This window comes from Triticum aestivum, chromosome 4D (assembly GCF_018294505.1).
Source record: "Triticum aestivum cultivar Chinese Spring chromosome 4D, IWGSC CS RefSeq v2.1, whole genome shotgun sequence".
NCBI classification, from domain to species: domain Eukaryota; kingdom Viridiplantae; phylum Streptophyta; class Magnoliopsida; order Poales; family Poaceae; genus Triticum; species Triticum aestivum.
Genome location: NC_057805.1, coordinates 242,613,574 through 242,635,567, shown reverse-complemented (window position 1 = coordinate 242,635,567; position 21,994 = coordinate 242,613,574).

The window sequence follows — 21,994 nt, the reverse complement described above, 5'->3', positions numbered from 1 at the left end:
CACGGGGGGTGCCATTGGAACCGCTGGATGTCCTCTCTGTATGTGTCCTCGTGGGTGTGCTTATTGTGTCATGTGTGTGAGATGAGAGATGAAGGTAAATGGCCGCAGGAATAAAGGGGGGCCGGGCGGCGTGGATTCTCGGCGCGTCCGTATGGCAGTTTTTGCAGTGGGTAACTGCATCGCCGTGCCGCGCCCGGCGCATCCGCTTGCACACAAACATGTGTGATCGTGAGCCGGCCCCAAACACTGGCAGCGCATCTGGAGGGACGAGGACAGAGTGCCCGGAGGGACGCGAGAGCAGAGCGCGCGTGGCGGGACGCGAGCAGAGCGCGCCGCGGCCGCCTGAACTGCAATCAACCACACGCATAGAGCAGTTGAACACGCAGGAAATGGTCGCCTACAAGCCGGCCGACAGTTGCGTCGCTGTGTAGAGAGCGGCCGTGTGCTACCACCTCTATCTAGTCTATAGTCTCCTTTATATATGACCATACTTTGCCCTCAAATTTAATCAACAAAATGTTAATGCATGTTTTAAAAATTATATAATTGGAAACTATGTTCAAATACAAATCCAACTATATAATCTTGGGCGACATGCATTCGTATTTTATTAGTTAAATCATACTTATAAACTAGGATGGTGGTATACTAGGTAATTAAATCACAAATGTTTTTTATTAACCGTATGTGTACATGGCATTTCGTCCTCCTCTCGCACCTCTTGTCACCCCGCTACCGCAGACGGCTTACAACGCAATCTTGTGCAATGCGCGGGGGCGTTCTTTTGGCCAAACGGTGGTGCCAATGAATCGTCGGTGAGCTCGTTCCCGCACAACCTCGCATGTTCCCGCACAAGCTTCCCGCCTAACTCGGTGAAATCCCCCAAAATCCCAATGCTTACCGGCCTGCTATAAAAAACCTCAGGGCCGGCGAGTCCCGCGTCGCATTTTCCCCTCCCTCCCTGTAGCTTATCTCTTCTGCTTCTCCCACAATTGCCAATGGCACCGGTCCGTCATCGTCGCTCAGCCACTCCGCCGTCATCAGAGGACAGCTCCAACTGGGAGGCTACATCACGGCGGCGGTGTAGTCCCCGGCGTAGTGTAGTGCGCGTGGCGTCCCTGTTGGGTGTGCGCGGAACACCCACCACACGCTCCGCCGCTGCTGCCCGTCGGCAGCTGTTGCCGGCCGCCGTTGCCGCCACACCACCGTCGAAAGCCAGGGCCATCACCCACTCCGCCGCCGCGGCCCGAAGGCGGGAGGTGGCCGTTGTGGCCGCCACCCCACTTCAGGCCACTGTGGCCATCACCCGCTCCGCCACCGCGGCCCGAAGGCGGGTGGTGTTGGTCGTGGCTGCCACCCCGTCGTTGGCCGCCGTGGCCGCCAGCCCACCATCGACCGCCAGGGTCATCACCCGCTCCACCACCGCCGCCCGAAGGTGGGAGGCGGAGGTGGATGCCCGCACGTGCGTCAGCGACCTTGCGCGCTACACCGAGTTCCTGCGGGAGGAGGAGGAGTGCCTCATCGAGCACGCAAAGAGCCTTACTGCCGCCGTGGCCGCGGCACACGCCGCCTCATAGGCGAGGAATCAGGAGATCTACTAGGAGAACCACCGCTTGGAGAGGGGTCGTCTCGAGCGGCAGAGGGCATTCGAGGTGAGCGTCGCTGAAGCTGCAACAGCGGCGGGCACCGTTTTGCGGTTGGCCAGCTCGTCACTAGGCTCCTCCTCCTCCGCCCCCTACTGAGCGCGCTCGGCAGAGGAGAGGCAGCCGGAACTAGTACAAAGCCCCGCCACAGTAGTAGTATTTAGGGGCTATTTTGTTCAGTTCATCTAACTATAGATGTGGTGGAACTGTACAACGTACTTAAAATTAGCTAGTATATATAGTTCAACTAGCTATTTCAGTACATGGTTGGCAACAATTGGGGAAAAGTTTGGTCGGTTCAGCTGTCGAGTTGAACTGTTTGTATAAATTAAGAACGACTGCTTAATCTATGAATGAAATCTATGCTTAATTACTGAATTTTAGTTGCAAAAATTAGATACTGCTAGTAATTTTTAGCTTCATATTTTGACAAATCGCAGTTTTACAAGGATTGACAAATCTTACCAAATTGTTTGTACTTGGTTGCACACTGGTCATCCAAAACAACCATTTCCATTGAAGGGATGCAAAAATCCTGCGCTGCTCTCACTTTGCATACGGGTGTTCTATCTAAAACGTTCGCGATCAAGAGCGGCAGAAATCCTGCTCGACACATTTTCTCTTGGGTTCTTGGGGAAGCTGTCGGTTTGCATACGGGTGTTCTAACTAAAACGTTTGCAATGAGTGTTTTGATATTCAAAAAGAGAATTAAACTACGGCTTGGGCGCCATTAATGGGGAGGATGTGAGCAAGGAGGGTGGCCATGGAAGTCAAAGGGCTCGCTTCCTAGTGAGCCTGTGCAGCGTACAGCTCGCACGCTTCCCGGTGAGCCTGTGCATTCGAGGACAGCTTGCACGCCTCTCGATCAGCTTGCGCACCGGACGGCGCTCGCACGCCTCCCGTTTAGTCAAGGTCAAGAAGCTGTCCGCACGGCACCTCCTACAGCCATTAAAACCAAGACACGTGGCGTCACGTGAATGGTTAACATAACGCACACGCTTTGAATTATACAAACGTTTGAGATATTAAAGTGGCAGCTATTTTTTCAAAATGCCTTTGTTGGCTGTCATTATTCGAGTGTGCCTTCTCTCAAAATGGACACGAAAAATACCACAGCATGTCGGGTGCCATTCCATGATAGAATGCCAAGTTTCATGAATTTGAGACGACTTTTGGATTTACTAGAATTAAAAAAATAAAGTACTCAACGTTTTGCCGGCAATCAACGGTGCCCTGGTGTTTGAAATTCATTCCCATTTCTTGCATGTGACCTAAGCATGCACCCAAGGACACATATTTGATTTTCAACCAATTTATATGCACTGGAGCATGTGCATGCAGTTTAAATTTGAATTATGTACATAAATGCATTGAAAACTCAGTTAATGCATAGAAATGTCCAAACGAACCCCGAAAAATCATAAAAATTGACACAACACTCCTGTTGTTCTATGTTGACACGAGAAAAAAAATTGTAAGTAATAAGAGGCAATGGATATCGTTTCGTCCCCAAAGGTGGGACGTTCCCTACCGAACCCATCATGCTTGTTGTGAGAAGCTCTGGTTTGTGAGAAGCATATACCCAAACCTGCCCCAAATGGGACAAAAATTTTACCATGACATGTTGATCCCGCTCCATGATAGCATGCCAAGTTTCATGAATTTTAGACGAGTTTTGGATTTACTAGAATTTAAAAACCAGGCATCTCAATGTTTCGCCGCAATCAACGGTGCCCTGGTGTTTGAAACTCATTCCCATTTCTTGTATGGGACCTAAGCATGCACCCAAGGACACATATTTGATTTTTCAATAAATATATATGCACTGGAGCATTTGCATGTAGTTCAAATTTGAATTAAGCACATAAATGCATTGAAAACTCACTTAATGCATAAAAATGTCCAAACGAACCCCAACAAATCACAAAAATTGACACGACACTCCTGTTGTTCTATGTTGACATGAGAAATTTTTTGGAAGCAATAAGAGGCAATGGATATCGTTTCATCCCCAAAGGTGGGACGTTCCCTACCGAAACCATCATGATTGTTGTGAGAAGCTCTGGTTTGTGAGAAGCATATACCCAAAGCTGCCCCAAATGGGATTTTTTTACCACGGCATGCTGATGCCACTACATGATAGAATGCCCAGTTTCATGAATTTCAGACGAGTTTTGGATTTACTAGAATTTTAAAATAAAGTATCTCTATGTTTTGGTGGCAATCAACGGTGCCCTGGTGTTTGAAATTCATTCCCATTTCTTGCATGGGACCTAAGCATGCACCCAAGGACACAAATTTGATTTATCAACCAATTTATATGCACTGGAGCATGTGCATGTAGTTCAAATTTGAATCATGCACATAAATGCATTGAAAACTCAGTTAATGCATAAAAATGTTCAAACGTACCCTGAAAAATCACAAAGATTGACACAACACTCATGTTGTTCTATGTCGACACGAGAAAAACTCCGAAAGTAATAAGAGGCAATGGATATCGTTTCGTCCACAAAGGTGGGACGTTCCCTACCGAAACCATCATGCTTGTTGTGAGAAGCTCTGGTTTGTGAGAAGCATATACCCAAACCTGCCCCAAATGGGACACAAATTTTACCACGGCATGTTGATGCTGCTCCATGATAGCATGCCAAGTTTCATGAATTTCAGACGAGTTTTGGATTTACTAGAATTTTAAAATAAAGTATCTCTATGTTTTGGTGGCAATCAACGGTGCCATGGTGTTTGAAATTCATTCCCATTTCTTGCATGGGACCTAAGCATGCACCCAAGGACACAAATTTGATTTATCAACCAATTTATATGCACTGGAGCATGTGCATGTAGTTCAAATTTGAATCATGCACATAAATGCATTGAAAACTCATTTATGCATAAAAATGTTCAAACGTACCCTGAAAAATCACAAAGATTGACACAACACTCATGTTGTTCTATGTCGACACGAGAAAAAATTCGAAAGTAATAAGAGGCAATGGATATCGTTTCGTCCACAAAGGTGGGACGTTCCCTACCGAAACCATCATGCTTGTTGTGAGAAGCATATACCCAAACCTGCCCCAAATGGGACAAAACTTTTACCACGGCATGGTGAAGCCGCTCCATGATAGCATGCCAAGTTTCATGAATTTCAGACGAGTTTTGGTTTTACTAGAATTTAAAAACCATGCGTCTCAATGTTTTGCCGGCAATCAAGAGTGCCTTGGTGTTTGAAATTCATTCCCATTTCTTGCATGGGACCTAAGCATGCACCCAAGGACACAATTTTGATTTTTCAACCAATTTATATGCACTGGAGCATGTGCATGTAGTTCAAATTTGAATTATGCATATAAATGCATTGAAAACTCAGTTAATGCATAAAAATGTCCAAACAAACCCCAAAAAATCACAGAAATTGACACAACACTCTTGTTGTTCTATGTTGACACGAGCTTTTTTTTGAAGCAATAAGAGGCAATGGATATCGTTTCGTCCCCAAATGTGGGACGTTTCCTACCGAAACCACCATGCTTGTTCTGAGAAGCTCTGGTTTGTGAGAAGCATATACCCAAACCTGCCCCAAATGGGACACAAATTTTACCACGGCATGTTGATGCTGGTCCATGATAGCATGCCAAGTTTCATGAATTTCAGACGAGTTTTGGATTTACTAGAATTTTAAAATAAAGTATCTCTATGTTTTGGTGGCAATCAACGGTGCCCTGGTGTTTGAAATTCATTCCCATTTCTTGCATGGGACCTAAGCATGCACCCAAGGACACAAATTTGATTTATCAACCAATTTATATGCACTGGAGCATGTGCATCTAGTTCAAATTTGAATCATGCACATAAATGCATTGAAAACTCAGTTAATGCATAAAAATGTTCAAACGTACCCTGAAAAATCACAAAGATTGACACAACACTCATGTTGTTCTATGTCGACACGAGAAAAACTTCGAAAGTAATAAGAGGCAATGGATATCGTTTCGTCCACAAAGGTGGGACGTTCCCTACCGAAACCATCATGCTTGTTGTGAGAAGCTCTGGTTTGTGAGAAGCATATACCCAAACCTACACCAAATGGGACAAAAATTTTACCACGGCATGGTGAAGTCGCTCCATGATAGCATGCCAAGTTTCATGAATTTCAGACGAGTTTTGGATTTACTAGAATTTAAAAACCACGCGTCTCAATGTTTTGCCGGCAATCAAGAGTGCCTTGGTGTTTGAAATTCATTCCCATTTCTTGCATGAGACCTAAGCATGCACCCAAGGACACAATTTTGATTTTTCAACCAATTTATATGCACTGGAGCATGTGCATGTAGTTCAAATTTGAATTATGCACATAAATGCATTGAAAACTCAGTTAATGCATAAAAATGTCCAAACAAACCCCAAAAAATCACAAAAATTGAAACAACACTCCTGTTGTTCTATGTTGACACGAGCTTTTTTTTGAAGCAATAAGAGGCAATGGATATCGTTTCATCCCCAAATGTGGGACGTTTCCTACCGAAACCACCATGCTTGTTCTGAAAAGCTCTGGTTTGTGAGAAGCATATACCCAAACCTGCCCCAAATGGGGCACAAATTTTACCACGGCATGTTGATGCTGCTCCATGATAGCATGCCAAGTTTCATGAATTTCAGACGAGTTTTGGATTTACTAGAATTTTAAAATAAAGTATCTCTATGTTTTGGTGGCAATCAACGGTGCCCTGGTGTTTGAAATTCATTCCCATTTCTTGCATGGGACCTAAGCATGCACCCAAGGACACAAATTTGATTTATCAACCAATTTATATGCACTGGAGCATGTGCATCTAGTTCAAATTTGAATCATGCACATAAATGCATTGAAAACTCAGTTAATGCATAAAAATGTTCAAACGTACCCTGAAAAATCACAAAGATTGACACAACACTCATGTTGTTCTATGTCGACACGAGAAAAACTTCGAAAGTAATAAGAGGCAATGGATATCGTTTCGTCCCCAAAGGTGGGACGTTCCCTACCGAAACCATCATGCTTGTTGTGAGAAGGTCTGGTTTGTGAGAAGCATATACCCAAACCTGCCCCAAATGGGACAAAATTTTTACCACGGCATAGTGAAGCCGCTCCATGATAGCATGCCAAGTTTCATGAATTTCAGACGAGTTTTGGATTTACTAGAATTTAACAACCATGCGTCTCAATGTTTTGCCGGCACTCAAGAGTGCCTTGGTGTTTGAAATTCATTCCCATTTCTTGCATGGGACCTAAGCATGCACCCAAGGACACAATTTTGATTTTGCAACCAATTTATATGCACTGGAGCATGTGCATGTAGTTCAAATTTGAATTATGCACATAAATGCATTGAAAACTCAGTTAATGCATAAAAATGTCCAAACAAACCCCAAAAAATCACAAAAATTGACACAACACTCCTGTTGTTCTATGTTGAGACGAGCTTTTTTTTGAAGCAATAAGAGGCAATGGATATCGTTTCATCCCCAAATGTGGGACGTTTCCTACCGAAACCACCATGCTTGTTCTGAGAAGCTCTGGTTTGTGAGAAGCATATACCCAAACCTGCCCCAAATGGGACACAAATTTTACCACGGCATGTTGATGCTGGTCCATGATAGCATGCCAAGTTTCATGAATTTCCGACGAGTTTTGGATTTACTAGAATTTTAAAATAAAGTATCTCTATGTTTTGGTGGCAATCAACGGTGCCCTGGTGTTTGAAATTCATTCCCATTTCTTGCATGGGACCTAAGCATGCACCCAAGGACACAAATTTGATTTATCAACCAATTTATATGCACTGGAGCATGTGCATCTAGTTCAAATTTGAATCATGCACATAAATGCATTGAAAACTCAGTTAATGCATAAAAATGTTCAAACGTACCCTGAAAAATCACAAAGATTGACACAACACTCATGTTGTTCTATGTCGACACGAGAAAAACTTCGAAAGTAATAAGAGGCAATGGATATCGTTTCGTCCCCAAAGGTGGGACGTTCCCTACCGAAACCATCATGCTTGTTGTGAGAAGGTCTGGTTTGTGAGAAGCATATACCCAAACCTGCCCCAAATGGGACAAAATTTTTACCACGGCATGGTGAAGCCGCTCCATGATAGCATGCCAAGTTTCATGAATTTCAGACAAGTTTTGGATTTACTAGAATTTAACAACCATGCGTCTCAATGTTTTGCCGGCACTCAAGAGTGCCTTGGTGTTTGAAATTCATTCCCATTTCTTGCATGGGACCTAAGCATGCACCCAAGGACACAATTTTGATTTTTCAACCAATTTATATGCACTGGAGCATGTGCATGTAGTTCAAATTTGAATTATGCACATAAATGCATTGAAAACTCAGTTAATGCATAAAAATGTCCAAACAAACCCCAAAAATCACAAAAATTGACACAACACTCCTGTTGTTCTATGTTGACACGATCTTTTTTTTTGAAACAATAAGAGGCAATGGATATCGTTTCGTCCCCAAATGTGGGACGTTTCCTACCGAAACCACCATGCTTGTTCTGAGAAGCTCTGGTTTGTGAGAAGCATATACCCAAACCTGCCCCAAATGGGGCACAAATTTTACCACGGCATGTTGATGCTGGTCCATGATAGCATGCCAAGTTTCATGAATTTCAGACGAGTTTTGGATTTACTAGAATTTTAAAATAAAGTATCTCTATGTTTTGGTGGCAATCAACGGTGCCCTGGTGTTTGAAATTCATTCCCATTTCTTGCATGGGACCTAAGCATGCACCCAAGGACACAAATTTGATTTATCAACCAATTTATATGCACTGGAGCATGTGCATCTAGTTCAAATTTGAATCATGCACATAAATGCATTGAAAACTCAGTTAATGCATAAAAATGTTCAAACGTACCCTGAAAAATCACAAAGATTGACACAACACTCATGTTGTTCTATGTCGACACGAGAAAAACTTCGAAAGTAATAAGAGGCAATGGATATCGTTTCGTCCACAAAGGTGGGACGTTCCCTACCGAAACCATCATGCTTGTTGTGAGAAGCTCTGGTTTGTGAGAAGCATATACCGAAACCTGCCCCAAATGGGACAAATTTTTTACCACAGCATGGTGAAGCCGCTCCATGATAGCATGCCAAGTTTCATGAATTTGAGACGAGTTTTGGATTTACTAGAATTTAAAAACCACGCGTCTCAATGTTTTGCCGGCAATCAAGAGTGCCTTGGTGTTTGAAATTCATTCCCATTTCTTGCATGGGACCTAAGCATGCACCCAAGGACACAATTTTGATTTTTCAACCAATTTATATGCACTGGAGCATGTGCATGTAGTTCAAATTTGAATTATGCACATAAATGCATTGAAAACTCAGTTAATGCATAAAAATGTCCAAACAAAGCCCAAAAAATCACAAAAATTGACACAACACTCCTGTTGTTCTATGTTGAGACGAGCTTTTTTTTGAAGCAATAAGAGGCAATGGATATCGTTTCATCCCCAAATGTGGGACGTTTCCTACCGAAACCACCATGCTTGTTCTGAAAAGCTCTGGTTTGTGAGAAGCATATACCCAAACCTGCCCCAAATGGGGCACAAATTTTACCACGGCATGTTGATGCTGGTCCATGATAGCATGCCAAGTTTCATGAATTTCAGACGAGTTTTGGATTTACTAGAATTTTAAAATAAAGTATCTCTATGTTTTGGTGGCAATCAACGGTGCCCTGGTGTTTGAAATTCATTCCCATTTCTTGCATGGGACCTAAGCATGCACCCAAGGACACAAATTTGATTTATCAACCAATTTATATGCACTGGAGCATGTGCATCTAGTTCAAATTTGAATCATGCACATAAATGCATTGAAAACTCAGTTAATGCATAAAAATGTTCAAACGTACCCTGAAAAATCACAAAGATTGACACAACACTCATGTTGTTCTATGTCGACACGAGAAAAACTTCGAAAGTAATAAGAGGCAATGGATATCGTTTCGTCCCCAAAGGTGGGACGTTCCCTACCGAAACCATCATGCTTGTTGTGAGAAGGTCTGGTTTGTGAGAAGCATATACCCAAACCTGCCCCAAATGGGACAAAAGTTTTACCACGGCATGGTGAAGCCGCTCCATGATAGCATGCCAAGTTTCATGAATTTCAGACGAGTTTTGGATTTACTAGAATTTAACAACCATGCGTCTCAATGTTTTGCCGGCACTCAAGAGTGCCTTGGTGTTTGAAATTCATTCCCATTTCTTGCATGGGACCTAAGCATGCACCCAAGGACACAATTTTGATTTTTCAACCAATTTATATGCACTGGAGCATGTGCATGTAGTTCAAATTTGAATTATGCACATAAATGCATTGAAAACTCAGTTAATGCATAAAAATGTCCAAACAAACCCCAAAAATCACAAAAATTGACACAACACTCCTGTTGTTCTATGTTGACACGATCTTTTTTTTGAAACAATAAGAGGCAATGGATATCGTTTCGTCCCCAAATGTGGGACGTTTCCTACCGAAACCACCATGCTTGTTCTGAGAAGCTCTGGTTTGTGAGAAGCATATACCCAAACCTGCCCCAAATGGGACACAAATTTTACCACGGCATGTTGATGCTGGTCCATGATAGCATGCCAAGTTTCATGAATTTCAGACGAGTTTTGGATTTACTAGAATTTTAAAATAAAGTATCTCTATGTTTTGGTGGCAATCAACGGTGCCCTGGTGTTTGAAATTCATTCCCATTTCTTGCATGGGACCTAAGCATGCACCCAAGGACACAAATTTGATTTATCAACCAATTTATATGCACTGGAGCATGTGCATCTAGTTCAAATTTGAATCATGCACATAAATGCATTGAAAACTCAGTTAATGCATAAAAATGTTCAAACGTACCCTGAAAAATCACAAAGATTGACACAACACTCATGTTGTTCTATGTCGACACGAGAAAAACTTCGAAAGTAATAAGAGGCAATGGATATCGTTTCGTCCACAAAGGTGGGACGTTCCCTACCGAAACCATCATGCTTGTTGTGAGAAGCTCTGGTTTGTGAGAAGCATATACCCAAACCTGCCCCAAATGGGAAAAAACTTTTACCACGGCATGGTGAAGCCGCTCCATGATAGCATGCCAAGTTTCATGAATTTCAGACGAGTTTTGGTTTTACTAGAATTTAAAAACCATGCGTCTCAATGTTTTGCCGGCAATCAAGAGTGCCTTGGTGTTTGAAATTCATTCCCATTTCTTGCATGGGACCTAAGCATGCACCCAAGGACACAATTTTGATTTTTCAACCAATTTATATGCACTGGAGCATGTGCATGTAGTTCAAATTTGAATCATGCATATAAATGTATTGAAAACTCAGTTAATGCATAAAAATGTCCAAACAAACCCCAAAAAATCACAAAGATTGACACAACACTCATGTTGTTCTATGTTCACACGAGCTTTTTTTTGAAGCAATAAGAGGCAATGGATATCGTTTCGTCCCCAAATGTGGGACGTTTCCTACCGAAACCACCATGCTTGTTCCGAGAAGCTCTGGTTTGTGAGAAGCATATACCCAAACCTGCCCCAAATGGGACACAAATTTTACCACGGCATGTTGATGCTGCTCCATGATAGCATGCCAAGTTTCATGAATTTCAGACGAGTTTTGGATTTACTAGAATTTTAAAATAAAGTATCTCTATGTTTTGGTGGCAATCAACGGTGCCCTGGTGTTTGAAATTCATTCCCATTTCTTGCATGGGACCTAAGCATGCACCCAAGGACACAAATTTGATTTATCAACCAATTTATATGCACTGGAGCATGTGCATCTAGTTCAAATTTGAATCATGCACATAAATGCATTGAAAACTCAGTTAATGCATAAAAATGTTCAAACGTACCCTGAAAAATCACAAAGATTGACACAACACTCATGTTGTTCTATGTCGACACGAGAAAAACTTCAAAAGTAATAAGAGGCAATGGATATCGTTTCATCCCCAAAGGTGGGACGTTCCCTACCGAAACCATCATGCTTGTTGTGAGAAGCTCTGGTTTGTGAGAAGCATATACCCAAACCTGCCCCAAATGGGACAAAAATTTTACCACGGCATGGTGAAGCCGCTCCATGATAGCATGCCAAGTTTCATGAATTTCAGACGAGTTTTGGATTTACTTGAATTTAACAACCATGCGTCTCAATGTTTTTCTGGCAATCAAGAGTGCCTTGGTGTTTGAAATTCATTCCCATTTCTTGCATGGGACCTAAGCATGCACCCAAGGACACAATTTTGATTTTTCAACCAATTTATATGCACTGGAGCATGTGCATGTAGTTCAAATTTGAATTATGCACATAAATGCATTGAAAACTCAGTTAATGCATAAAAATGTCCAAACAAACCCCAAAAATCACAAAAATTGACACAACACTCCTGTTGTTCTATGTTGACACGAGCTTTTTTTTTGAAACAATAAGAGGCAATGGATATCGTTTCGTCCCCAAATGTGGGACGTTTCCTACCGAAACCACCATGCTTGTTCTGAGAAGCTCTGGTTTGTGAGAAGCATATACCCAAACCTGCCCCAAATGGGACACAAATTTTACCACGGCATGTTGATGCTGGTCCATGATAGCATGCCATGTTTCATGAATTTCAGACGAGTTTTGGATTTACTAGAATTTTAAAATAAAGTATCTCTATGTTTTGGTGGCAATCAACGGTGCAATGGTGTTTGAAATTCATTCCCATTTCTTGCATGGGACCTAAGCATGCACCCAAGGACACAAATTTGATTTATCAACCAATTTATATGCACTGGAGCATGTGCATGTAGTTTAAATTTGAATCATGCACATAAATGCATTGAAAACTCAGTTAATGCATAAAAATGTTCAAACGTACCCTGAAAAATCACAAAGATTGACACAACACTCATGTTGTTCTTTGTCGACACAAGAAAAACTTCGAAAGTAATAAGAGGCAATGGATATCGTTTCGTCCACAAAGGTGGGACGTTCCCTACCGAAACCATCATGCTTGTTGTGAGAAGCTCTGGTTTGTGAGAAGCATATACCGAAACCTGCCCCAAATGGGACAAATTTTTTACCACAGCATGGTGAAGCCGCTCCATGATAGCATGCCAAGTTTCATGAATTTCAGACGAGTTTTGGATTTACTAGAATTTAAAAACCATGCGTCTCAATGTTTTGCCGGCAATCAAGAGTGCCTTGGTGTTTGAAATTCATTCCCATTTCTTGCATGGGACCTAAGCATGCACCCAAGGACACAATTTTGATTTTTCAACCAATTTATATGCACTGGAGCATGTGCATGTAGTTCAAATTTGAATTATGCACATAAATGCATTGAAAACTCAGTTAATGCAAAAATTTGTCCAAACAAACCCCAAAAAATCACAAAAATTGACACAACACTCCTGTTGTTCTATGTTGACACGAGCTTTTTTTTGAAGCAATAAGAGGCAATGGATATCGTTTCGTCCCCAAATGTGGGACGTTTCCTACCGAAACCACCATGCTTGTTCTGAGAAGCTCTGGTTTGTGAGAAGCATATACCCAAACCTGCCCCAAATGGGACACAAATTTTACCACGGCATGTTGATGCTGCTCCATGATAGCATGCCAAGTTTCATGAATTTCTGACGTGTTTTGGATTTACTAGAATTTTAAAATAAAGTATCTCTATGTTTTGGTGGCAATCAACGGTGCCCTGGTGTTTGAAATTCATTCCCATTTCTTGCATGGGACCTAAGCATGCACCCAAGGACACAAATTTGATTTATCAACCAATTTATATGCACTGGAGCATGTGCATGTAGTTCAAATTTGAATCATGCACATAAATGCATTGAAAACTCAGCTAATGCATAAAAATGTTCAAACGTACCCTGAAAAATCACAAAGATTGACACAACACTCATGTTGTTCTATGTCGACACGAGAAAAACTTCGAAAGTAATAAGAGGCAATGGATATCGTTTCGTCCCCAAAGGTGGGACGTTCCCTACCGAAACCATCATGCTTGTTGTGAGAAGCTCTGGTTTGTGAGAAGCATATACCCAAACCTGCCCCAAATGGGACAAAATTTTTACCAAGGCATGGTGAAGCCGCTCCATGATAGCATGCCAAGTTTCATGAATTTCAGACGAGTTTTGTATTTACTAGAATTTAACAACCATGCGTCTCAATGTTTTGCCGGCAATCAAGAGTGCCTTGGTGTTTGAAATTCATTCCCATTTCTTGCATGGGACCTAAGCATGCACCCAAGGACACAATTTTGATTTTTCAACCAATTTATATGCACTGGAGCATGTGCATGTAGTTCAAATTTGAATTATGCACATAAATGCATTGAAAACTCAGTTAATGCATAAAAATGGCCAAACAAACCCCAAAAAATCACAAAAATTGACACAACACTCCTGTTGTTCTATGTTGACACGAGCTTTTTTTTGAAGCAATAAGAGGCAATGGATATCGTTTCGTCCCCAAATGTGGGACGTTTCCTACCGAAACCACCATGCTTGTTCTGAGAAGCTCTGGTTTGTGAGAAGCATATACCAAAACCTGCCCCAAATGGGACACAAATTTTACCACGGCATGTTGATGCTGGTCCATGATAGCATGCCAAGTTTCATGAATTTCTGACGAGTTTTGGATTTACTAGAATTTTAAAATAAAGTATCTCTATGTTTTGGTGGCAATCAACGGTGCCCTGGTGTTTGAAATTCATTCCCATTTCTTGCATGGGACCTAAGCATGCACCCAAGGACACAAATTTGATTTATCAACCAATTTATGTGCACTGGAGCATGTGCATGTAGTTCAAATTTGAATCATGCACATAAATGCGTAGAAAACTCAGTTAATGCATAAAAATGTTCAAACGTACCCTGAAAAATCACAAAGATTGACACAACACTCATGTTGTTCTATGTCGACACGAGAAAAACTTCGAAAGTAATAAGAGGCAATGGATATCGTTTCGTCCACAAAGGTGGGACGTTCCCTACCGAAACCATCATGCTTGTTGTGAGAAGCTCTGGTTTGTGAGAAGCATATACCCAAACCTGCCCCAAATGGGACAAAAATTTTACCACGGCATTGTGAAGCCGCTCCATGATAGCATGCCAAGTTTCATGAATTTCAGACGAGTTTTGGATTTACTAGAATTTAAAAACCATGCGTCTCAATGTTTTGCCGGCAATCAAGAGTGCCTTGGTGTTTGAAATTCATTCCCATTTCTTGCATGGGACCTAAGCATGCACCCAAGGACACAATTTTGATTTTTCAACCAATTTATATGCACTGGAGCATGTGCATGTAGTTCAAATTTGAATTATGCACATAAATGCATTGAAAACTCAGTTAATGCATAAAAATGTCCAAACAAACCCCAAAAAATCACAAAACTTGACACAACACTCCTGTTGTTCTATGTTGAGACGAGCTTTTTTTTTGAAGCAATAAGAGGCAATGGATATCGTTTCGTCCCCAAATGTGGGACGTTTCCTACCGAAACCACCATGCTTGTTCTGAGAAGCTCTGGTTTGTGAGAAGCATATACCCAAACCTGCCCCAAATGGGACACAAATTTTACCACGGCATGTTGATGCTGGTCCATGATAGCATGCCAAGTTTCATGAATTTCAGACGAGTTTTGGATTTACTAGAATTTTAAAATAATGTATCTCTATGTTTTGGTGGCAATCAACGGTGCCCTGGTGTTTGAAATTCATTCCCATTTCTTGCATGGGACCTAAGTATGCACCCAAGGACACAAATTTGATTTATCAACCATTTTATATGCACTGGAGCATGTGCATGTAGTTCAAATTTTAATCATGCACATAAATGCATTGAAAACTCGGTTAATGCATAAAAATGTTCAAACGTACCCTGAAAAATCACAAAGATTGACACAACACTCATGTTGTTCTATGTCGACACGAGAAAAACTTCGAAAGTAATAAGAGGAAATGGATATCGTTTCGTCCCCAAAGGTGGGACGTTCCCTACCGAAACCATCATGCTTGTTGTGAGAAGCTCTTGTTTGTGACAAGCATATACCCAAACCTGCCCCAAATGGGACAAAAATTTTGCCACGGCATGGTGAAGCCGCTCCATGATAGCATGCCAAGTTTCATGAATTTCAGACGAGTTTTGGATTTACTAGAATTTAAAAACCATGCGTGCTCTACTTGAAACGAACCCTGAATAATTCCAATTCTTTTACGACACACCTATAGTTGCATGTTCACTCTAGATAAAAGGTCTAGCAATTCAAGCACTGTCCATTGCCGCTGTGACCCCATTGGGAAATTCAAATCAAGATGAAAAATCAAGTAGATCGCACACAGTTTATTATCACCAACTGTGTGAGATGCATCACAAAATATCCTGGAGCACCGTCGGTGTATGGTACGCCTAGGGCTTACACGAGAAGGTGTTTCGGATACAGTCCACAGTGTCACATCCCTAGTTCTGGTATGCTCTGAGGTAGCTAGTCATGTGTTGCATCATGTTTAAATTCTTTTGAATTTGAAATGGGGATTGATCAAACCCTAGCACCAGATCAAATCAAATAGGTTCAACATAAAATCATTTTCAATGAACCCAAAATGCCCTTTGAAAATGTTCATGATTTCTGATAAAGGTGAAAACCTCTGCCAAAAATGATGAACATAATTCTAGGTCATTCCTGGATTTTTGAATTAAATCATAACGTATTTGAATTGGGACATTTGAATTCTATAAGTATTTTAAATGCTCCAAATATTCTGGAATCACTTGAGGGCCTCTGGAATAATTCAGTTAGTGCCCATAACTAATTTCAGATTTTAGTAAAATGATTTAGTCCTAAAACTAAATCAAATAGAGAAATAAATAGAAAAGAGAAAGAAATAGAGAGAGAGAGAGAGAGGGAGAGAGAGAGAAGGTTTTCACCTGGCGCTCACCGGGCCTGGCCCAGCAAGGCCCAACCCACCACCTAGCGCTGCCAGTCATCATCTAGCTCCCGCCAGTCGGACGCCGCGCGCGTGGTTGTCTCGCCCCGGCATGTGCCCGACCACCTCCTGCTTCTGCCGATGCCTTGGACGGCTCTAGACGATGCCACGCACCCCCTGACCTCTCTCTCCCTCAACCGTCCACCCCTCGCCTCTCCGACGCGCCAAGGAGCTCCGCCATCGACCTCTATGCCGTCTCCACCGAGCCACGCGACGGGAAGAGCCCTGGAGCATCGTTCCCGACGTATTCTTCCTCGTCGGGTCACCGAGATCGCCGACGACCTCCCGTCGTCACCAGCCCCTCCCCGAGCTCGCTGTTCGCTCCCCTGCACTCGCAGTGAGCCACTGACCATATGCGCTGCCTCGATTTCGCCCGCATGCACATCTCCGGCCATGTAATGATCCGGCCGTCGTGCCCAGCTTCCTCCCCATGCGACGTAGAGCACGTAGATGCCCCGCACGAGCCACCACGACCGTCACAGCGACGACCCCGAGCTCACCCGAGTTTCGGCGACCGCCAAGGTCGACGCCGGCGACGACTCCGGCCCCCCAGGCCCAACCACCTACACCACTCGACACGGACGAGTGCCCGCGTCACGTAGATGCTCTCCGCCGGCCATTTGGTCGCCGAAGGAGAAATCCCGCACCTCGCCGCCACGTCTGGCTTCGCCAGCGACTCATTTTACCAGGAATTTGACCTCCCCTAGCTCAATGATAGGCGGGGCCGCCCTGCTAACTAACCTAGATTAGTGTTAACTAAACCTAGTTAGTTTAGTTTAGTTACTGACACACGGGGCCCACTGGTCAGTTAGACCTAGACCGCCCCGTTGACCTGCTGATGTCACAGTGACGTAGTGCTGACATAGTAAAGAATTTTCTGGATTTAACTTATTTAGAAAATTCCAGAAATTATTTTAAACTTCAAAAAATCATAGAAATTAATCTATAACTCAGATTTAAAAGTTTTATATATGAAAAATTATCAAAAAAATCTAATCTATCCATTGGTACTATTTTCGTGCATGATAAAGCAACATAACCTTGCTGTATAGATCAAAACATGTAAATGCATTTTGGAAATTCATAATTTGAATTTGAATTTGAATCTTTGGTTCAAATCAACTCCAACCCTTCTGTTGCTAGCTGCATTAGCTCAAATCACAGCATCTTGCCATGTCATGATCATGCATCATATTGTTGCATTGCATTGATTGTGTTCCTTCTCTGTTGCCAGTATTTGTCCCCTCTCAGTGGACGTAGTTTCGACGATGAGTTCGATGACACCGATGAAGAGCTATACTATCTTCAGAAGTGCCAGGCAAGCAAAAACCCCTTGTTCATTCCGATACAATCCCACTCTCTCGCTCCTGCTCTCTTTTACTACATTAGGGCAACATCGATTCAACTGTTACATGCTGCGGTAGTTGAACCCCTTTCCTCTGGATGACCTGTCATTGCCACATTAAATAGATGAAACCCACTAGCATGAGTAGGAGTTGTTTGAGCACTAATGTGCATACTCGTTCATGCTTGTGTGTCATGCCTGCTATTGCTTAGAGTTGTGTCAGGTCTAATTCATCGGGGATGAATTTGAAAGTTGTGAACATGTCCTACTGCTGAGAGCTAAGTGTGTGAACATGATTTGGTAAAGGTAGCGGTGAGAGGCCATGTAGGAGTACATGGTGGGTTGTCTCATTGAAACCGTCCTTAGGAACTGAGTTCTGTGTTTGTGATCCATGAACAACTATTACCACACATTGGGATCCTTAATTGACTCTCTCGACTTATTAACCGCCCTGCCCTCTGTCCAGGAGTTGCAAGTAGTTTCTGGTGTTTGTAGTATGCTCGAGGCCGTGCGCAGCGCTGACCCGAGGGGTGGGCTGTGATGCGGTAGGCACGTGGCCCGGTGTACCGAGTCGCCCGTTTGGTGACCTGGTAACCCTGAACACATCGTTTGGGGTCGTAGTGGAAACCTCGGCTGGACTCCCTACGGATGGAACCTGAATAGGCGATAAACCTGGACTAGGGACTTGTGTGGTTAGTCAGGTCGTGGCCGACACCCTCGCCAGGGTTCCGCTTGAGGTTGCCGAGATACATGACGTGTACATTGCGATAAGTGGCAAGAGTGTGTGTGAAGAAGTACACCCCTGCAGGGTTAACATCATCTATTCGAATAGCCGCGTCCGCGGTAAAGGACCTCTGTGTTGCCTATACATTTCATAGATAAGTGAAAGAGGATACTCTAAAATGCGCAAGATAAGCGTGAGTGCTATGGATGGCCTTCTCTTAGGGAGACGGAAGCGGATCCATAGTTGCGTATTGATATGGTGAATACGCAGACTCGTGTGCGCCACCTCAAAGAGTTACCTGCAGTCGTAGTTCAGGATAGCCACTGAGTCAAAGCTGGCTTGCTGCAGTTAAACTCCACCACCCCTTTGTTGATACCGATGCATATGTAGTTAGCTCTCATGTAAGTCTTGCTGGGTACATTTGTACTCAGGTTTGCTTAATTTATGTTTTTATAGAGAGACTTCAGTCTCGCTAGTAGTTCCGCGTGGACTTCGACGTTTAGCTTGTTACCTCAGCTGCGATCTTGTGCCCTCGGCAGGGTCTTGTAGATAGTCAAGCTTCTCAGCCTTTTTCATTTGTAGTTGTCTGTACTCAGACAAGTTAAGCTTCTGCATGCGCTTGTTGCTTGTATGACTTGAATGCTGGGTCATCAGACTGATGTTTGTAATATCTGGGTCTTCGGAGCCTAATGAATAAATACTTTGAGTTGTAGAGTTTTGTTGTGATGCCATGTTGTATTTGCACATATCGAGCATATTGTGTGTATGATTTGAAATACTTGGTATGTGTGGGATCCGACAACCTAGTTGTTTATCCTTGGTAGCCTCTCTTTCCGGGAAATGTATCCTAGTGCTTCCACTGAGCCATGGTAGCTTGCTACTTCTCCAGAACACTTAGGCTGGCCAGCATGTGTCCTTCTTCGTTCCTGTGTCTGTCCCTTTGGGGAAATGTCACGCGGTGTCTACCGGAGTCCTGTTAGCCTGCTAAAGCCCGGATTCTCTGGAGTCCTGTTAGCCCAGCTGCTACAGCCTGGATTCACTCGCTGATGACTGACACATTCGTTGCTGGGTCATGTATGTCTGTCCCTGTAAGTTAGTGCCACTTTGGGTTCACGACTAGTCATGTCGGCCTGGGTTCTTTGTCATATGGATGCTACCGACACTATCATATACTTGAGCCAAAAGGCGCAAACGGTCCCGAGCCAGGTAAGGTGGCACCCGTGGGAATACCGTGCGTGAGGCCGCAAAGTGATATGCTGTGTTACATGCTAAATCGGCGTGACTTAGGAACGGGGTCCTGACAGCTTTGGTATCAGAGCCTGACTGCATGTAGGATTACCAAGCCAAACTGGTCGAAGTTGAGTCTAGAAATGCTTTAGTTATGTAAGGGAATTGATTGGGGAAGGGAACGTAAGGCTCTTTTTACTCCTTTACCTTATGCCCTTCTGATCTGAGTCAACCTCTTCTTTTCTACGGAGATTAAGAACTAGGTTGCTCATCTTTCTATCCGGATCACATGTTACTAATCCATAGACTTATAGGATTGATGGATTCAAGTCTCAGTTCAGTTTCTACTACTTCCGTATGTTCATAGATGGCCTCAGAACCTTGATATTGTGATGTTAAGTGGTTATGCCTCTATTTTTGCAGGATGTCTAAAATCTTTTGAGCATTTACAGTCGTTATGTTGTCCAAGTCATCCTAGGTTTCTAACTAGTCTGATGCATTTGCAAATCCTTCTTCCCGTTTCTGATGTTCATTTGGGCCAGATTAATCACACAAATTAGTGTGTTGAGGTACTCCGTTACCTCGACATATATGTTGGAGCCATTATTATGACCCTAGGTGTCTTAGAGTACCACCTAGTAATCTAGGCATGATTAGTGTTCCCAAAGTGATGATTCTGGGCGTCATTGTCGAAAGCATCCCGTGATGCCATTTATTAGAAGGTATTCTACTCCTGGGTTCTTGAACCCGAGATTCACTCTACTCATTCATGTTGATAGTGTTTGCTAGTTCCTTTAGGATATTAGTAACCTTTGTGATAGTTCTCAACGTCCATGGTATATCATTCTTCCAATACCATGAACCATCATGGCAAAAGTTCTCCTGAACCAAAAGATCACAACCAGAGTGCTCTTGACGAGTTCTCGATTCTATGTTGTGACTATGCCAGCTCTACCTTTCTGCATGGATTATCCGGAAGAAATATGGTGAACTCGATCGACATGCTAATCTATGCACCCACAACTCAGAAAATCGTATGTTCCTTTGGGTTGTCCCTCTTTAGTTGTCTTCTGACCTTTGTCTATCAATTGATAGTCAAGAGTATGCGTCCATTCGTTCATCGGTGGCTATCATTCTTGTGGTCCGTCAAGCCATTCTAGTTCAGAATGACTAGGAGAAACAAACTCCAGTACCTCATCCATTTCTAGGATTGGGTCAAAGTAGTTGTATTCCGTAGATCAAAATGCCAATCCAGCTTCTATTCTATTCTACCCTGGAGTATTACCCCCTTTATGTCAGGATTGTCATGAGAATTGCACCATCTCCCATGAATTCTTGACGCAGTGATATTTCTTGCCATCATTGTTCATTCCTTGGTTCCCGTGTTATTGTAACCGGAATGCCGAAAAGTGAATCGTGATGTGTGAAATCAATACCCCTAGCAACTATGTCGCTTGGTACTTAATGGATGATAATTCCATTCTTAGCGTGTTGGTTACTAAACCATCATTCTAAGATTGATCGTGCTACCTAGCCCATTTTCCCTGGGGCACTCCTTGATCAATGCGATAGGATTGTGGGAATCCATCACTCTCTTGGTCCCATCGTCTTGCCCTGAAAAGCAAGATTGTTCTCGAGCTTAGTAACATATCGGTGGTTCATGATTTTCCGAATGTCTTCTCGGAAGTGTTACCAGGTTGTCACCTGACCGCTATGTTGAGTTCGTGATCAAGTTGGTTTCTTGTAGCCACCCCTTTCTCCAAGAATCTGTGTTGGATACCCCTGAGCTAGTTGGATGAGCTAAACAACAACTTGGAGACTTGGAAGATAAAAGCTTGTCTGACCTAGCTCATCACTATGGGATATCTCTTTGTGTGTGTGTGTTGAAGAAAGATGATATATTCATCAATTGACCTCAGTGATCAATTGTTGGACCTATTGTCTTACCCAAATCCATGATATGTGTATGGGCTATCGTTAATCAAATCAGAACCAA